This window comes from Mus musculus, chromosome 14 (genome assembly GCF_000001635.26).
Source record: "Mus musculus strain C57BL/6J chromosome 14, GRCm38.p6 C57BL/6J".
In the NCBI taxonomy this organism is placed as follows: Eukaryota; Metazoa; Chordata; class Mammalia; order Rodentia; family Muridae; genus Mus; species Mus musculus.
Window position 1 is genome coordinate 119,280,908 of NC_000080.6, and position 16,822 is coordinate 119,297,729.

The following is a 16,822-nucleotide window of genomic DNA, read 5'->3' on the forward strand; positions in this document are numbered from 1 at the left end:
AAAGATGTGAATGGCATGGGAGATGATGCATCCTGGGATGCATGGCTAAGCTGCGTTGTTGTGTTCGCTTGTCACGTAAAGAGATGATCAAAATCGTCACTGTACCTTCCCTTTCAAAAGGGTAAAAAAGCCCAACCAACTTTAGTTTTAACATCAATTTTCTTTTTTGATGCTGAATTATTGTTTCAAATTTATGTTAGATTTTTGATGGATGAATTATAAATAATAGAATGTAGAGTTAAACATTATTAATATTGTGAATGTAGACTTGCATATTGTTAATACTCTGAATGTAGACTTAAACATTGTTAATCTTCTGAAATGCAGATCATGCAGAGAGAAAGGTTTGTTAAAAACAAGATTATCTCCCCCCACTCCTCCCCCAAGGAGACTGTAAAACATTAATCAAATTTCTTATTTAAAACTTCAGAAAACAATCTGAGGTAAATACGATTCCCTTCCCAGCCACTTTATGAAGTAACAGAGAAGAAATTGATTTCCTTTCCTAACGAGGCACAAACCACAAAAGACAAAGAGCAGATAAAGGCCTTGAAATGGACTTCAATAATCCCCCAGCCTCAGCACATGCTACGGATGTCTGTGTTGAAAGGTGATGAGCAGCATGTTTTGTGATACAAAATAAACTTTATTTCCCTGAGTCTGAAGATTAATACTACAGGAAATTAAAGGATGTAGTGAAGCTCAAAGAAGGAGGGAAAATTACTGGTACTAGGTCAGTATCTAACTAAGGGGTACCAAGGTTTTTAAAGTTAACAGCAGTGCCTAACTCTCCTTAATGAAAATTGTCCACCTTTGCCTAGAGGGTTCTTATCAGTGCTTAAGAGCACTGGCTTCTCTTCTAGAGGTCCTGAGTTCAATTCTCAGCACCCCCTGGCAGTTCACAGCTGTTTGTAACTGTGGTACCACGGGATCCAGTGCATTCTTCTGATGTGCAGACATAATGCAGAGAAGCATCCATGTGCATAAACCTTGACCAGAAAGAAAGAGAGAAAGAAAGAAAGAAAGAAAGAAAGAGAGAAAGAAAGAAAGAAAGAAAGAAAGAAAGAAAGAAAGAAAGGAAGAAAGAAAGGAAGAAAAGAAAAAGAAAAAAAAATTGCCCCTGCAATAAGAATAGGTAAATGAACTTGGCTCTTTTCACCGCCTTCTTTGAGGACTGTCTCTGAGAACCCTGTTCTCTAAATAGTAACACATTATTCAGATCTAATAAGTAGTAATTGCCCCAACGTCTGAATCAGTATGGAATAATCAAAATGAACTTATTTATAGAGAATTATTGTGTTAGCGAATTTTAGATGAATAATTAACACTCAAAACTTGAGACCTTTACATTAATTTCTTGCATTTTAATCCCCTTCCTTTGAGACTTTTTTATTTTCATTTACATGGAAGCATGCATTATCCATATAGATTAACGATACAGTTATTTTATGTTGAGGGGGTATGACTCTCCATGTAGCTTGTGTGTAAAGAGCATCTGATTAGGAGCTGCTGTAGCACTTGCGCGCGTGTGTGTGTGTGTGTGTGTGTGTGTGTGTGTGTGCCTTTAAATTGTAAAGTTGAATGTTATGTATTTTGGTCCTCATCTCTGTATTAATTTTGAGACTGATTGACCTTGACCTTGATGACCTGCATGGCCTCAAACTTGTGCTCTTCCTGCCTCAGTTGCTTAAGTAGGTGGAATTACAGGCAGGCCGATCAACACTTACCAGAACATTTTTGGTGCCAATGTGTAAACCTGAACCCAAGAATCATCTCTCTATAGACCTTCATGACTGGCCCCGAGAGGTGGCTTTCAGAGTTGAATTCCTATGCTTTGTGGCAACACAAAAGAAGCCCTTAAATATTCTGTCGGGAATGGATGTAGGAAAATGTTTAATTTTTCCTTTCTTATTTATTTATTTTTTAAATGTCTAACTTGAGGGACAGGGAGAGAAGCAAACAAGGTTGCTTAGATTCTATAATAACCTCTACACCACAGATTTGATAATAACCATATAACTCGTTTGATGATTGCTACACTAGAGGTCAAATGCTGTCCTTGAATTTATATTTTGGGGGGCTCAATCCTCTCTTTATACCCATGAGCTCTTTATCTCAGAACTAGCTAGTTTTTTTTTAAACATAGTTTTGAATGACATATTCTAGTCTCCTTCATTCCCTTCTGATCCCCCCCTCCCCTCTTTTCACACAGTATAATTTAACGGAACATGCCGGAACACGTCTCGGTGCTCTGGCAGTGAGCTGTCTGTCCTAGTGGCTCTCATAATTCCTTTACACGTCACCTGTGGGTTTTCAAGATGTTCCAATGTCTATGTCAGGATATTAGCCTCCACGGTGCCTTCAGTTATCCCGCGGTTCTTAAGGCTAATGATTGCAAACGAGGCTCCAGGGCCCCATCCCTGTTAACACTGATAGTTTGGACAGGAGAAAGTAAAACCTGGAAGTCAACACTGAATTTAATTCCAGGACATAGAGATGAAGTGTTCACTGCATCTTTAAAGTTACCAGAACTAACTTACCCAGGCTTCATTGTGGTCTTTTTTTCTAGACAGACTAGAAGTGGTGTTTTTTATAATATATTTTATATTATGATATGTAATACATGTAATATATTATCAGAGAAATGATACATGGTATGTATATCTGATATATAATATAATATAATATAATTATCAGAGAAAGGTAGTGTTTGGCCTAAGGGTGTGGGCTCCCCTAATTGTCTCACAATGTCCAGGAAAAGAGATTTACCCAGGATTCTTCTGATTAGTATCTTTACGCTAAAAATGAATTCCTGGCCCATCCTCTCTTGTTCTCTTACTTAGATTTGTTTTAGTCCATTCTTAAATAATGTGGCCCGACTTTTATGTTTGTTTAAGTGGAACGTGTTTGCATGGTTACTGGGAGTTCATTTAAATTTTCCAAAGGGTAATTGAATTATTCTGAAGTTGAATGCATGGTTTATGCACAGCAGTATATTAGCTTGTAAGTTAGCAATCGACGTCGTCACCAAGAATAAAATATTTCAGCCAAGCATCATAAGTATTTTGGGAGCTTAAAATGTGAATTTTGATCACAGGCATTCTTTGCAGACAGTCAACTTAATTGGTTGCACCTGACAGGTATGACTATATTCAGAATCATTTAAAAGTAAATGCGCAAATGAAATGATCTGAGGGAAGTATGCATAAATGCTAATGCTGTTGTTACATGGCACCCACACTAGAGGGCGCAACAAATGACTGTGGGTATATTTTCCTGGAGCCTTTCTGTTGAACTACCAAAGAATTTACTCCATTGCTGGTGGGATTGCAAGCTGGCACAACCACTCTGGAAATCAGTCTGGCACTTCCTCAGAATATTGGACATAGTACTACCGGAGGACCCAGCAATACCTCTCCTGAGCATATATCCAGAAGATGTTCCAACTGGTAATAAGAACACAGGCTCCACTATGTTCATAGCAACCTTATTTATAATAGCTAGAAGGTGGAAAGAACCCAGATGTCCCTCAACAGAGGAATGGATACAGAAAATGTGGTACATTTACACAATGGAGTACTATTCAGCTATTAAAAACAATGCATTCATGAAATTCTTAGGCAAATGGATGGATCTGGAGGATATCATCCTGAGTGAGGTAACCCAATCACAAAAGAACACACATGATATGAACTCACTGATATGTGGATATTAGCCCAGAAACTTAGAATACCCAAGATACAATTTGCAAAACACATGAAACTCAAGAAGAAGGGAGACCAAAGTGTGGATACTTCGTCCCTCCTTAGAATGGGGAACAAAATACACATAGAAGGAGTTATAATGACACAGTTTGGAGCTGAGCCTGAAGAATGGACCATCCAGAGACTACCCTACTTGGGGATCCATCCCATAATCAGCCACCAAACACAAACACAATTGCATATGCCAGCAAGATTTTGCTGACATGACCCTGATATAGCTGTCTCTTGTGCAGCTATTGCAGTGCCTGGCAAATACAGAAGTGGATGCTCACAGTCGTCTATTGGATGAAACACAGGGCCCCCAATGGAGGAGCTAGAGAAAGTACTCAAGGAGCTGAAGGGGTCTGTAACCCTATAGGAGTAACAGCAATATGAACTAACCAGTACCCCCAGAGCTCGTGCCTCTAGCTGCATATGTAGCAGAAGATGGCCTAGTCAGCCATCATTGGGAAGAGAGGCCCCTTGGTCTTGCAAACTTTATATGCCCCAGTACAGGGGAATGCCAGGGCCAGGAAGCGGGAGTGGGTGGGTTGGGGAGCATGGCAGGGTGAGGGTATAGGGGACTTTCAGGATAGCATTTGAAATGTAAATGAAGAAAATATCTAATAAAAAATAATAATAAAAGAATTTCCAATGCCAGGCAAACTAGAGCCACCATTAAGTAGTTTGGACCAACTTATGTGTTTATAACTACAAAGGAAGGAAATAATAGATTTAATATCCCAAAGGCTATGGTTTTGAACAGGGTGGCAGAGTTTTCTTGGAGCAAGACACTTTGCCTGCTAATGTTTTTCTCAGTGTAATGATAACGATTGTTTTGATAGCCGTGTTGACCTCATCTCTTCCATTTTCAGTGGAGGAGGCAGTGCTGGAAAAGACAAAGCTATGTATCTTAAATTTCTCATCCATCCATCTCTCCTTGCAACAGGCTACCACAGCCATAGCCCTTTAAAGACATTGCCTTCCTTTTTAGGAGGTGAACTTATTATTGTTTTCCTCGTTATCTTACTATGATGGATCTATTGGACTACACGACAGTTCTTCATACCCAGATGTTTCAGTTTCCAAACCCATATTGTTTTCTCTGCCTACAACTAAAATGGATGATAATTAGACGTCATAAAGTTTGAGGACATGTCAAACACAGGAACATCACTGGGGTGGAGAACAAAGAAACTTAAGTGCATATCGAGCTGCTAGGCTTACAGTCATTCGCAGAGAGTTCTGCAGTTAGTGCTGGACATTTAGCCAATGAGGAGCTGATCTTTAAGTGCTTTGTGTTGGGTCTTTGGTTTCCTGCACTGTTCAGTGAAAACGAAAATAATCAAGCTGAAGAGAAGAAACAAGGAGAAGTGTCAGCCCGGCGCGAGATGATTGATTGCCGAGAGGATCTGACCCTCTTAAAAACGGATTCGGTGCCGTAATTTAAATAGCTCAGAACATTTGAAGCCAAGTGATGAGTGGATTTATGTATATATTTAAAGAGGAGATACCTTGAACGGTTGCAGGACTTGGAGAAATAAAAACCATTACAATGTCGTTAAGTTTTAAAGGTAGTTGTTTATAATTTTGCTAAGTAAACTCTTTTCTAACATATGATTTAAATGGAAGAGCACACTTCACAGTTTCAGTTTTTGTATAACGTTTTCCTGCTTAAAGAAATAGAGTGGCATGCCTGTGTCCTTGAGGTGTCTTCCATAGAAGATAGATATCATGATATGATTCCCATTGATGGAACATAAAAGCAGTAAACAATGTTCAAACCAAGGTCTTTAAGTTTATATGCAGGCAGAATTATAGGAGCCATCTAGTCTTGAAATAATTCACATTGACTGATTAACAGCTACAAAATCTATCACTCATTTTTGATATTCCATGATGATTTTATGTGTCTAATATGCTTTAGAGTATACAGGGCTGAAGATATAGTTTGGTTGGTAGAATGTTCGCCTAGCACACTGTGTTAGATCCCACGAAAGCATAAAACTTTCCTGTTGCCACAAGCCTCTAAGCCCAACTCTCAGGAGGTGGATAGAGGCAGGGATACCAGAAGTACTCGGTCATTCTTTGCTACATAGATGTTTCAAGGCTACCTTGGGCAACCTGACACTGAAAAACAAGATAGAACATTAAGACATTAAATTCATGGTTAAAGCAGCTACTATTCATTTTATCTTGACTCAAGGTAGAACTATTTATAGCCACTCTCTAGAAATGAATATGCCCCAAACAACCACACAAGAGCAGAGGCTTTTCAAAGGCACACATGTAACCCTAACCCTAACCCTAACCCTAACCCTAACCCTAACCCTAACCCTAACCCTAACCCTAACCCTAACCCTAGTCATCAGACTGTATTTGTAACTTTGGGATCAATGTTTTCCATCTTTTCCTCTAAAACTAGGGACTTAAACGTTTGTGGAGAACCAGCAGAACAACAATAATCAATTTGATCTAGCCTCTAAACCAGGTGTCATTTTGATAAATGGTACTAATTAAGCTGAGGTCTCAGGTAGGAAGCCGGTTGAGTTAATGCATTGGCACCAGGATGGCCAGACAAGGACAGATGTCACAGTGAGACAGAGGCAGCACTCGGGTGGCTTAGTCAAGTCTCCGGGTTTGCATCTCCCATCGCTTGATCAAAGGAGCTCAGTGCTGAGACTTCATGGGTTGAACTTGAGTTTATCTGAGGGTTACAGGAGGGATTGTACTTAAGGAAATTTCAACTTTTCAGACAATGAAAAAAAAAAAAAAGAAAGCCTTATTCCTATTCTACAGTAAAAGACAAGTGCATTAAAATGATTAGTTAGCCAGGAAGCTTATTGTTTCTTATCTATGATTCATCTCCCCTTGGCACAACATGGGTTTAAACTGCTGGGGCCAAAGCTTTGTAATGTCTTCTTACATTAATTGCAATACTGACCATCTAGGTAAAGAGAGATCAGAGTGCTCTGCACACTGACTCCACAGTCAGAAAGACTCTTTAGCGTACAATGACATAGGGACAAATCTTCCCTTTTTAACTCCCAACCCTTGTTGATTTTATAGCACTAGATTATTTCACGGATAGTTCCAATATTGAATATTATAAGACTTTGATTTCCCCTGTCCTGCCTCTCTGCTCAGTCATCTAAGAATAGAGAAGAGGAAGTATGCAGGAGAACTGAAGTCATTGCATCAAGCTTTATAATATGTGTGGTTGTCAACCTTTTGGCATCAAGGGTCAAGCAAGGGCTATCTCAGGTTTTGAAGGGCTATCTCAGGTTTGAAGGTCACAACCATATTTCACGGACATTTAATCCTGTGGTTGTGATGTGAATGCAAACATTGGAAATGTCCGTACACATAGGCTTGCGTCTGTGCCCCATTACAACTTTGTAGTACCCGAGACTTGAGATTTCATATGCTCTCAGATGCCATGCATATTCTTCTTCATTTAAAATTAGGCAAATAAAGAACGTGTTTAATGTGGGAGCATACAAAGACAATACACTGCTGTTGATCTGTGGCTACAGCTTGCGTTTTCTCAGCTCTAATACATGTACAAAGCTCTGTGAAATCATGAAGTATTGGCCTTGTTTCCCAAGGAACTGTATATTTAGACTGAGAAGAAGGTGATTGATACTGTAAAATAAAAAGTTATTAAATCCTAGACCCCAAATCACACCAATTCTCCAAGCAGCTTCAGAAGGAAGTAGAAGGCCAAAGAATCAAGAAATATGGGGGTGGGCATGACCCAGCGGTGGTGGGGAGGAGACCTGAAAAATCAGTGGTCCTATGTCCACACACCTCAGGCCAGTGCTGGTGGAAGATGCTTTCTGAATTTAGGAAATTTCACAATGCAACCTGGAAACAAAAGCCCGAACCATTTCGGGATCCATTTTTGTTCTTTTATATAATAAGCCATAAATATTCTCGAGGCAAAATTAACTGTTGGCTCAATTTGTGTGCCTCAATGTAGGCTGTGGCATCCAGAAGAGGTACTGATTTTCTTCCTCTGATTTTGTGAGTTCTGTCACTTTGATGTTGGCCACAAGAAGTGAAATTCCATGAAGAAATCCTGCCTGTGTTCAAAATTTTTATTGTGCTAAAAGTTTATGGGCTTGAAGATATAGCTTAGTTTGTAGCGTGCCTGTCTATCATCTACAGTAATGGCAGCAAAGAGTAGAGTCCTCCAAAAAATTTACAAAGCCAATTGATTGATTGACTAGAACTTCATGATTATGGAGAATTGGAGTGTTGCATACAGTGTGGCTGAGACTTATCTGACTGGAGCAGTGAGGGAATGAAGGAAGGACAGACAGACACATTGTGCATGCTCTGATGGAATGGCACCAACACATTAGCATCCTGGGACATCAGCATCTTGCTCAGGGATAGGAAAGGGGTAACTCATCTCAGTAAGAGCCATCCATAGATGAGTAGTCTCAGGCTGTAAATCTGGGGGGAGAAAGCTGTAGTTATGAGTTTTTGTACACACTGGTTTATTGTTCATTAACAACCTGAGCTTGACCTTAGCAAGTGCTTGCCAACTTCCCATGAGTCTGAGGCCCAGGTACTTGACATGTTCTGCTTGTGTTGAACAATACACATTCTGTCAGGACTTTACTTGCTCAGAACCTCATTCCCTCCATACAGTTGCAGATTGGAAGACATATTATCATGGGCTCCTCAATAGCCATTCACTGCTTCCCCTTGTGTCTGATTGAACAACCTTCTGACTGTGAGATGAAACCCATATGTAGTACATTCACAGACCTCTGGCTTTCTCTAACCCAACTCCAAAAATGTCCTTAGATAGCACCTGAAAACTGCAGCAGGGATTTCTCCAATTTGCTGTAACTAGAGTTCCCATTGGTGTAGTTGAAAATGTGTTGATTTTTAACTTACTTTGTTCTATAATCATAAAACCATAATGAAATCATCTTGTTGGAATATGGTTTTTGGGCAACTTGAATCTGTGTTCCTGGCCATGAGCACTCATAACTGGTTCTGAGAAAAATTATCTCATGTTCCTTTTGAGATCAGAGCTGTGTTTGGAGTTTCCAGTGAGTCTGAGAGAATGAGCAAGTCTTGCTGGAGGGAACAAAGGGAGAGAACAGACCCTTTATATGACAGGACCTACATGGGGTCATGTAGAACTCAGTACAGATGGGCAGGAAACACTGGGTGGCAGTCTGTGCTCTGATGTTGTCAGAATTGGTTGGGAAGAAAGAGGAAGTGGGCATGGCACTCCCAACGAGCCTGCAGTAAAGGATGCTTGTTGGCAAGCAGAAGAGAATCAGGAGGAAAGTTTGTAGAGATGATGATTTCTGGGCAGTGCTTGAAGATGAAGACCAGCATGGTGGCTTGTTGGGTATGGACACTTGCCTCCAAGCCTGATGGCTTGAGTAATATGCCTGGAATCCACACAGTGGAGGGGATGAGCAGACTCACACAAGCTATCCTTTGTCTTCTGCATCCATGCTATGGAATGAGTGTGTGCGCGCACACACACACACACACACACACACACACACACATGCATACTCACATGCATGCATGCATACATACATACATACATACATACATACATACATACATGTGTTACCTTTTAAAGAATATGTCAGTAAAGAGTACTGTATGGATACTCTTATGAAGTCTTCAGTTTTAACTGAGGCTTGTAGAGGAAGTGTTTAGAAGGGAAATGGCAAATTTGTTCCTACAGTGATGTGCTTAGGTGTGTAAGACTATCTTTTCTACTGTGGTGTGAGTCAACCAAAGAAGAGATCTATGCATTTTGTGCATACTAGACAAGAAAGCATTAAAGCTTTGATTCCATGGTATTGAGAGTATACTAACAACTAATTTTAAATGCCAATTTAAGAGAATCTGTTTCTTGATCAATACATCTGTTTTTCCTTGATAAAGCATTGCATTTTGTTTAGAGAATCTGCCTTCTCCAATTGTGGTACAGAAATTTTTATTTTTTTCCTACAAACTAAGAAATAAAATAACAACAGAAAAATTAGAACAGCATATGTTTTAACTTCCTCCCTCAGTGAGACAACTGTGTGGGCAGCAAGAGAAGAATCCTATCCAGGTAAATGTCATGTTTTCCTTGAAGCTATGTAACATACCATATGCATAAAGGACTGTCATGTCTACCAAGGTGGGGAGGATGTTATAGTGTTGTAATAGTCGTTCTTTGTTCTTTTTATTCTTTTAGCTTTCTGTAGTAGCTATTACTGTCTTATTGAAAGCCAAAGCCAGTGGGAAATGTGATTTTTGAACCTGACAAATATAGGCCATTTATTTTATCATAAAGGGCTTGAAATACCTAAGAAATAACCATAGTTTGAAGATCTCCAGCAAAATAAATCTGAAATGGAAAGAGATATGGTGAGGAGGACTGGAGGAAGACACCCAACAAATCAAAATAGAGCTGGTTTTGAGGAAGAACAAAAACACGAAAGGAAATTGGAAAGATAATAAAAGAGACAATGATTCACAGTGGAAAAAAGATGAGATGATAGCAATTTGTGTTTACCTGGAAGCTTTCATCCAGAAATGAAATTTGATAGGGATGAGGGATTTGGAAAGGTTGGGCAGTAAGCTAATAATTATTTGGTTCCGGGAGGTTGGCAATGGGGTCTGAACAAGTCTATAGATGATTATAAAACTGTGGAAAGAATTGATTCAGGCAAGGTAACAGCAGGGAAGATAATTTGCATCCAGGAGGCAGAAACAGACAGAAGCTAGAAATCCCTTTAAGGGGACCATGTAGGGGGTGTCTGGCCTACTGTGTTGGCTAGGAAAGATAGTGTGGTTCATGGACACATGTGGTTAAAAAGGAGATGCCAACGTGTGAGCATGACTCTTGTTTCTGGGTCTTTGCTTCTTAACCTATTAAAAATAAATAATAGAACAGACAATAGACCATTATCCAAAGCTTAGCATTGCCCAAAGGAACTGCTGGATTTTGTCCATTGTTGCAATTTTTAATTTTTAATAAAGGAGATCATTTCATGTTACATACAATATTGCCTATCTACTCACTATTGATAAAGTTTTGGAAATAAAAGTCTAGTGTTCTTTAGGAATTGCTCTATTATTTCTACAGCGCAGAGTTTTCACCTCTACTCTCATACTTAGTAATTTTGAACAATTCAAATGAAGTTGAGAAATGTATAAAAATTAAGGACAAGACATCCGTACCCTACGACTGGGAAATAAACAATATCTTCATGCACTTACTTTTTATATAAAATGCTGAAGTCTCTATAGTTTATTGATTATAGAACATCTCTGATGTGAGTCTGCCATGCATTTCCTCGAGAGCACCCAAGCAGCTGAGTATTCCTAGCGGTTGTGGGGGACGGGGAAGTGGGGACACACAGAATGGCTGCCAAGGTCTACCATTAAGTGCCCGTCCACACCTGCCCTTGCAGATCAGTGCTACAGTGGGATTTGGTCACACATTCTCATCAGGCCTCTTCTTTGTTCCTCTTTTTCTAAATCTTCTTCATATCCCCCACCCCCACCCCCGTTTCTATCAGCTGGAACCTTGCCTCTTACGACACCAAGAAGGTGGAGTGCATCAAAGTGACGTTGGCTGTTTTCTCAGGACCAAATCTATAAATTCACACCATTGTTCTTAGTTTATCGCAGACAGGGACATTTCCCACTCTCCTTGTCTCCTTTTTATCTTACTTCTCTCAAAACTAGTTTTGTACTCCTGGTTTTCTACCCTCTGCTGAGCTTCTTCCTCTATCTTAGTACCAGAGCTGTACCCGAGCTCCTTGACCTGTGTTTCTGTCTACTCTTGGTTCTGGTTCTCTGTCCTTGGTGATCATCATGTTTAGGATGTGGCTGTAACATGATGCTGTACCTCTGGGTTTGCTTCTGACCTCGTGACTACTCAGCTTTTAAAGGCCACCGGAACCCTCACTTGGCCTCATCTGGCTGACACACCTTTGTACTTCTTCCATTCAGAACACTCGGCAACACTCATTTGACCTTTAACCCCAGGATAATACTATTTAGTATTATCTCTACATACCATCTTGACATCTCCAGTCAACTGTCTCAAGACTTACTGTCTAAAGTTGCCCCTTTTACATGCACCCTCTTTCCTCCCATTCGGCTCTGTTCTCCTTGCCTCAGTGACAACTGCCGCTGTCTCTTCAGATGTTTTTGGAGAAAAGCAGCTGTAGTCACACATAAATTGTCCAGTTCACATCTCACTCTGACTTGTCATCCATCTTGCACCTTATTTTTACTTCACATGCACCCGTATAATGTACTTTGGCCATATTCACTTGGCATGCCTTTCTTTCACCTCCTGTGCATCTCAAAGTCACACACTACTTTTCATTTCTTTCATCTCATCCTACGTCAGACATCATTGCCCTCTAGAACAGCCTCAGCAGCCTGCTTGCTTTCCCCAGATCCACTCTTGCCTCTCTTCATACATTTGGGAGCCAAAGTGCCTATAAAAAAAAGTTCAATCCAAGGTTGCTTCGTAGATAAATTCCGGGCTTCTAAAAGATACAATTTTAGACGTGATTGTCTTCAAAGCTCTTTTGTCTGTTATTCCAGATGATTTCTGAGTCTCTTGTCCCATTTGTTATGACAACTTCATTCTTTTGAGTTCATATTGAATGTAGTTAATTCAGAGATGTTTGAAATTAGTGGAAGCATATCTACTTTCCATTTTAATTTTAGTATAATGTTTCTATTTATTCATTGAGAACTTCACATTCATATATACACACAATGTACTTTGATCTACATCTTCCTCCCTCCCAGCATCTTGCTCTATTTTGTAAAATAACTGTGCCAACACCCTGCAATCCATATTCAAATATGTGCTGGGCCATTCACTGGCACTTGTCCAACTTGCCAAAGTCTATGTACCCAAAGAAAAGTGACTGTTCCTCCCATTGCAGCCAACTACATCTGATACTGCTTTCACTTGGGCAGAGACTCATGAGCCTCTCCTCTATCTCTGCTGTGATGTCAATTGGCTTGATCTTGGGCTGTTTTTTTTTCAGGCAACCATGGCTGCTCTGAGTGCAACAATTGTGTCATGTCCAGAAGTCACTGTTCCCCAGCCATCCTCTGGAGCCTCTGGATCTTAGGATCTTTCTGCAGCCCGCTTACATATTTTTCGGAGCATGTGTGTGTGTGTGTGTGTGTGTGTGTGTGTGTGTGTGTGCATATGCATATATGTGTTTGTGTGTGTTGTGTATGTGTGTGTGTTTGTGTGTGTGAGTGATAAAGATGTCCCATTTAGGGGTAAGCTCTCTGTAGTCATTCATTCTCCAAACATTGGCTAGTTGTGAATCTTCACATTAACTGCCATCCATTGCAAAAAGATCCCCTAAGAGGACTGAGAGCTCTGCTGACATGTGGGTTTAAAGGCACATGTTTAGAAGGCCGTTTGATACTGTTGAGCCAAATAACAACAGCAGGGTCTCCTCAAGCGCCTATGAACTCACCAGTCACTCATTCTTGTCTCGGTTTAGCACCAGAAGGTTCCTCCCAGGGAGGATTCCTTAAATCCAACCAGAAAGCAGCTGGCTATTCCCACAACAACCATGCCATTAATGTACCCACTGGTGTCACGCCAGGCTGGCTGCTATTGCGTGTTGCAGGGTTCATAGCTGGGTAAGCCTGTTGATGGCTTTCCTCCCAGTATTCCACATAGCACTTCCTGGCCCAATAAAACCTAGGCAGCAGGGGGAAGGTTTCATGGTCAGTACTAGAGTATTTCCCCGTGCTCAATGGCCAAAGTACACACTATCTTCAACAATAGGATGCTACTCTTAGGTTGTGTCAGGCAACTAAGAGCCATGCCAATATCCTGTATTGTGTAGTGAACTTTCTGGAATCCTCTTGACAAATAACACAAAAGAAGGTATTCATACCTGGCTCTAATATTTTTGAATGATAACCTAAGGATTACTACCCCCTGTATAAGGTGAAACCATTCAAACTCCTGAAAACACAATTTTTTTTCCAGGAAACTTATAGTATAGTAGGTTTCCATGTGTCTTCTTGAGCATCCCCATTGGCAGTTACTGCTCCACCCTAGGTTTTGCTTTTTAAAACAACAGTCATGACTTAGGTAGACTTGCTTGCCTGGATATGCATGGAGTCAAGGTCGCTGTTCTTCCTGTCTCTGCTTGGCCACATGCCTGGCACAGTACTTGTCAGGAGCACACAGTAGGTCCTCCATAGATGTTTGTGCAGTAAATGACTAGACAATGGTTGACTCTCTTTGGTCCTGATAGGAAGAATACAAGCTGCCTATCTGGTAAGATGATAATGCATGAGCCTGGTGATACACAGTAACTGGTAAAAGTTTGTGGCACAAAATGTGGCAACAGCAAATGCTACAGCAAGATTCAGAACCAAAGAAATGGCAGCGATTGATTGTACCTTTGTATGTGTGAAGAGGTGGGGCTGGGGAAAGGATTAAGAAGGAATGCAACAAGTTCTATGCTTTCTGCCAGGCACAGACAACTTTATCTTTGCACAGTATCTTCAGGAAACCTGGCTCAAAAACAGAATTCATTAAACCTGAGGTAATAAACTTGGAATACAAAACATGAACTACAAAGCCACTAAAGTTGAGAAGGCCAGAAGAGAAATTTTACTTTCAGAATTTGTATTTATGTCTGTGAACCCAGGATGTATAAAGGTTAACATGAAGGTTACATGGGGCTTATTGATTATCAAAAATAACCTGAGTGATATGTTTTATGGTGTTGATATGATGTCATTTTACCTGGCTACACTGAATGAACTCCATCATTTAATAGCAGTTGGCTTATCACATTTTTGTACTTGATATGAAAAATGTTCTCTATGAAATAAATTGTAATGGGTGGTTTAATAAGGAGAACTCTTAGTGCATGCAATTTAACTGTTCTTAGCAAATACAATGCTTTTTGCAGTGCACTCATTTGTTTTATTAAAGCCAATTATACATTTGTTTTGGCTAATTTTTACTGTACAAAAGAAATCTGAAATACTTAACAGTCAATTACTGTGAGCATGCAGATAAAAATAATGAATGTTATCAAACAAAGAATTTTATATGAGGCAAGGCAGACATGAATATAGTCTATATAAATTTGTCAGAAATTAATAACTTCTATTTTAAGCCTCTTTGGAGCATTTGGGGGAAAGGAAACATTTAAATCAATTAAATTCCGACTTGCTACTTAGATGGATGACATGATTTTATCTAAATGGAATTCTGGGAAAGCCAGATTCCCATCGTCTCCAGGGATTTGTTCTTTTGTTTTTCTTTTCTTTCCCTGAGACCCTTATCACAAAGACAAGCAATCTCTCGATGCTTAGATCTTCAGAGTTAGTCTTTTTGGAACATTCGATGCTCTTAGGAGTCTTTAGAGAGGAGCCCCGAATTTGCCTTCAAGGGATACGGGGAATTATGTATTTCAAACAATTGGGACCAGACAATGGAGGATACCCTGATAGTAAAATCTTTCTCGTGAAGTAATAAGAGAATGCTTTAATCCACCTGTCATTTATGTGGTGCTTATAATATTGCCAGCATGAAAACACATATAGGTCTGGTTCTCATTGCATGGAGTTGAAAGTCTCCAAGTTGCATGAAGAAGTAAACAGCTTGCTATTATAACATGTCACATAGGCTCTGACAGAGGAATTGAGAGCATGGCAGGATATGAAAAGGGTGGAGGGAAAGCTCAGGAAATGGGACTCAAAAATACAGATTTTGGTTCACCATTAGGAGTAAGCCTTAGTAATGGCACACAAGAATGACTGTAATGAATAATGTATTTACAAAATACACAAGGACTTTCATTTATGTCGTTAATGAGAGAAACGTTTTCTAGAAGAAATGATGGTTAAACCAAACTTCTTATTTAAGTAGGAGACAAGAAAAGGAAATAGAGCAATGAGCATGTTTGTAGGTCTTGGAGCCCTAGAAAAACGTTAAAAAGCCCTGACTGACCAGAACTTAGAGTGTTACAAAAACTGAAAGAGATGAGCCCAGGGTTGGGCAGAGAACAGACTTCTGTTTTCTTGCAAGCCCTGATGTAGGAGCTTACACTTGGTCCTGGTGCCAAGAAACTACTAAAGATGCTCGGGAGATTCAGATACAATCTAAGTTATTAGCCACTTCTGGCTGCAGGGTGGACGATGTGTGAGGCAGAGGTGATGCAGGGAGATGTGGTAGGGGTGGCTAAGGTATCCTACCAAGAGCCCAGGGTGTCTTTTTTTTTTTCCAGGAAGTGCTTGAGTTGAGTTAGAATGGCCAATCTGGAGGTTGGTAGGTGGGTCCGAATAGACTGATTTATGGCCTCATATGTGACAAAAGAGGGCAGACCTGCATCTTATTTCTGCTACCTGCTGTTCCTCCCTGAGTCCCATGGAGAAGTAATAGTATTTATATCAAGAAAGCGAGCAGCTCAAATGAAAGAACCATAAATCCCTTTGCAACTCAGGTGCATTGTAGGCTCCCCACCCCATAAAGTGAAATGCGTGCTTAATGGAACTGTCAGATGATAGATCATTAAAAATAATTGTTGTTGCTGGATCACTGTTTGATTTTATTTTATTTTTGCCTCAGAAGGAGTTTAAAGAATTGAGTGGCATCACCCTAATAAAAATTCCATTTCTATCTCCTACTTATGTAAAAAAAAAATGTTCCAAGCACTGATGTAAAAAATGAAAAATGGGAGTCAGCTTGATAGAAAACATTGTTTTGCTCTTGAATTGTTTTATTATCCATGAGTCCATTACATAATTGAGAAAAATCAAAACTATTTTAATTAATGGTTCCATCTAAATTCTCTTTTAAAAAGTTAATATATTTGACAAAGTATAAAGTATGGTATGTTGTGTTTGTTAATTATATATGAAGGTAATTTAATAGGAACCTAATATAGAAGAAAAATGTTATCACTTCAAAACCTTCTAGTCTCAGGAGATTAACAAAAATTAAATTGACCAGTGTTCATTTTGCAAAGATGTTTGATAAGGTGATCAATAAAACATATTCAACACAAAATATATTGAGT

The 16,822-nt window shown here is 39.7% G+C and overlaps 1 protein-coding gene across 3 annotated transcripts in view; it reads left to right on the plus strand.

The window, feature by feature from the left end:
• Hs6st3 (heparan sulfate 6-O-sulfotransferase 3) overlaps nt 1–16,822 on the plus strand; it is a 732,300-nt gene that overhangs the window by 143,392 nt on the left and 572,086 nt on the right. The window lies entirely within an intron of this gene.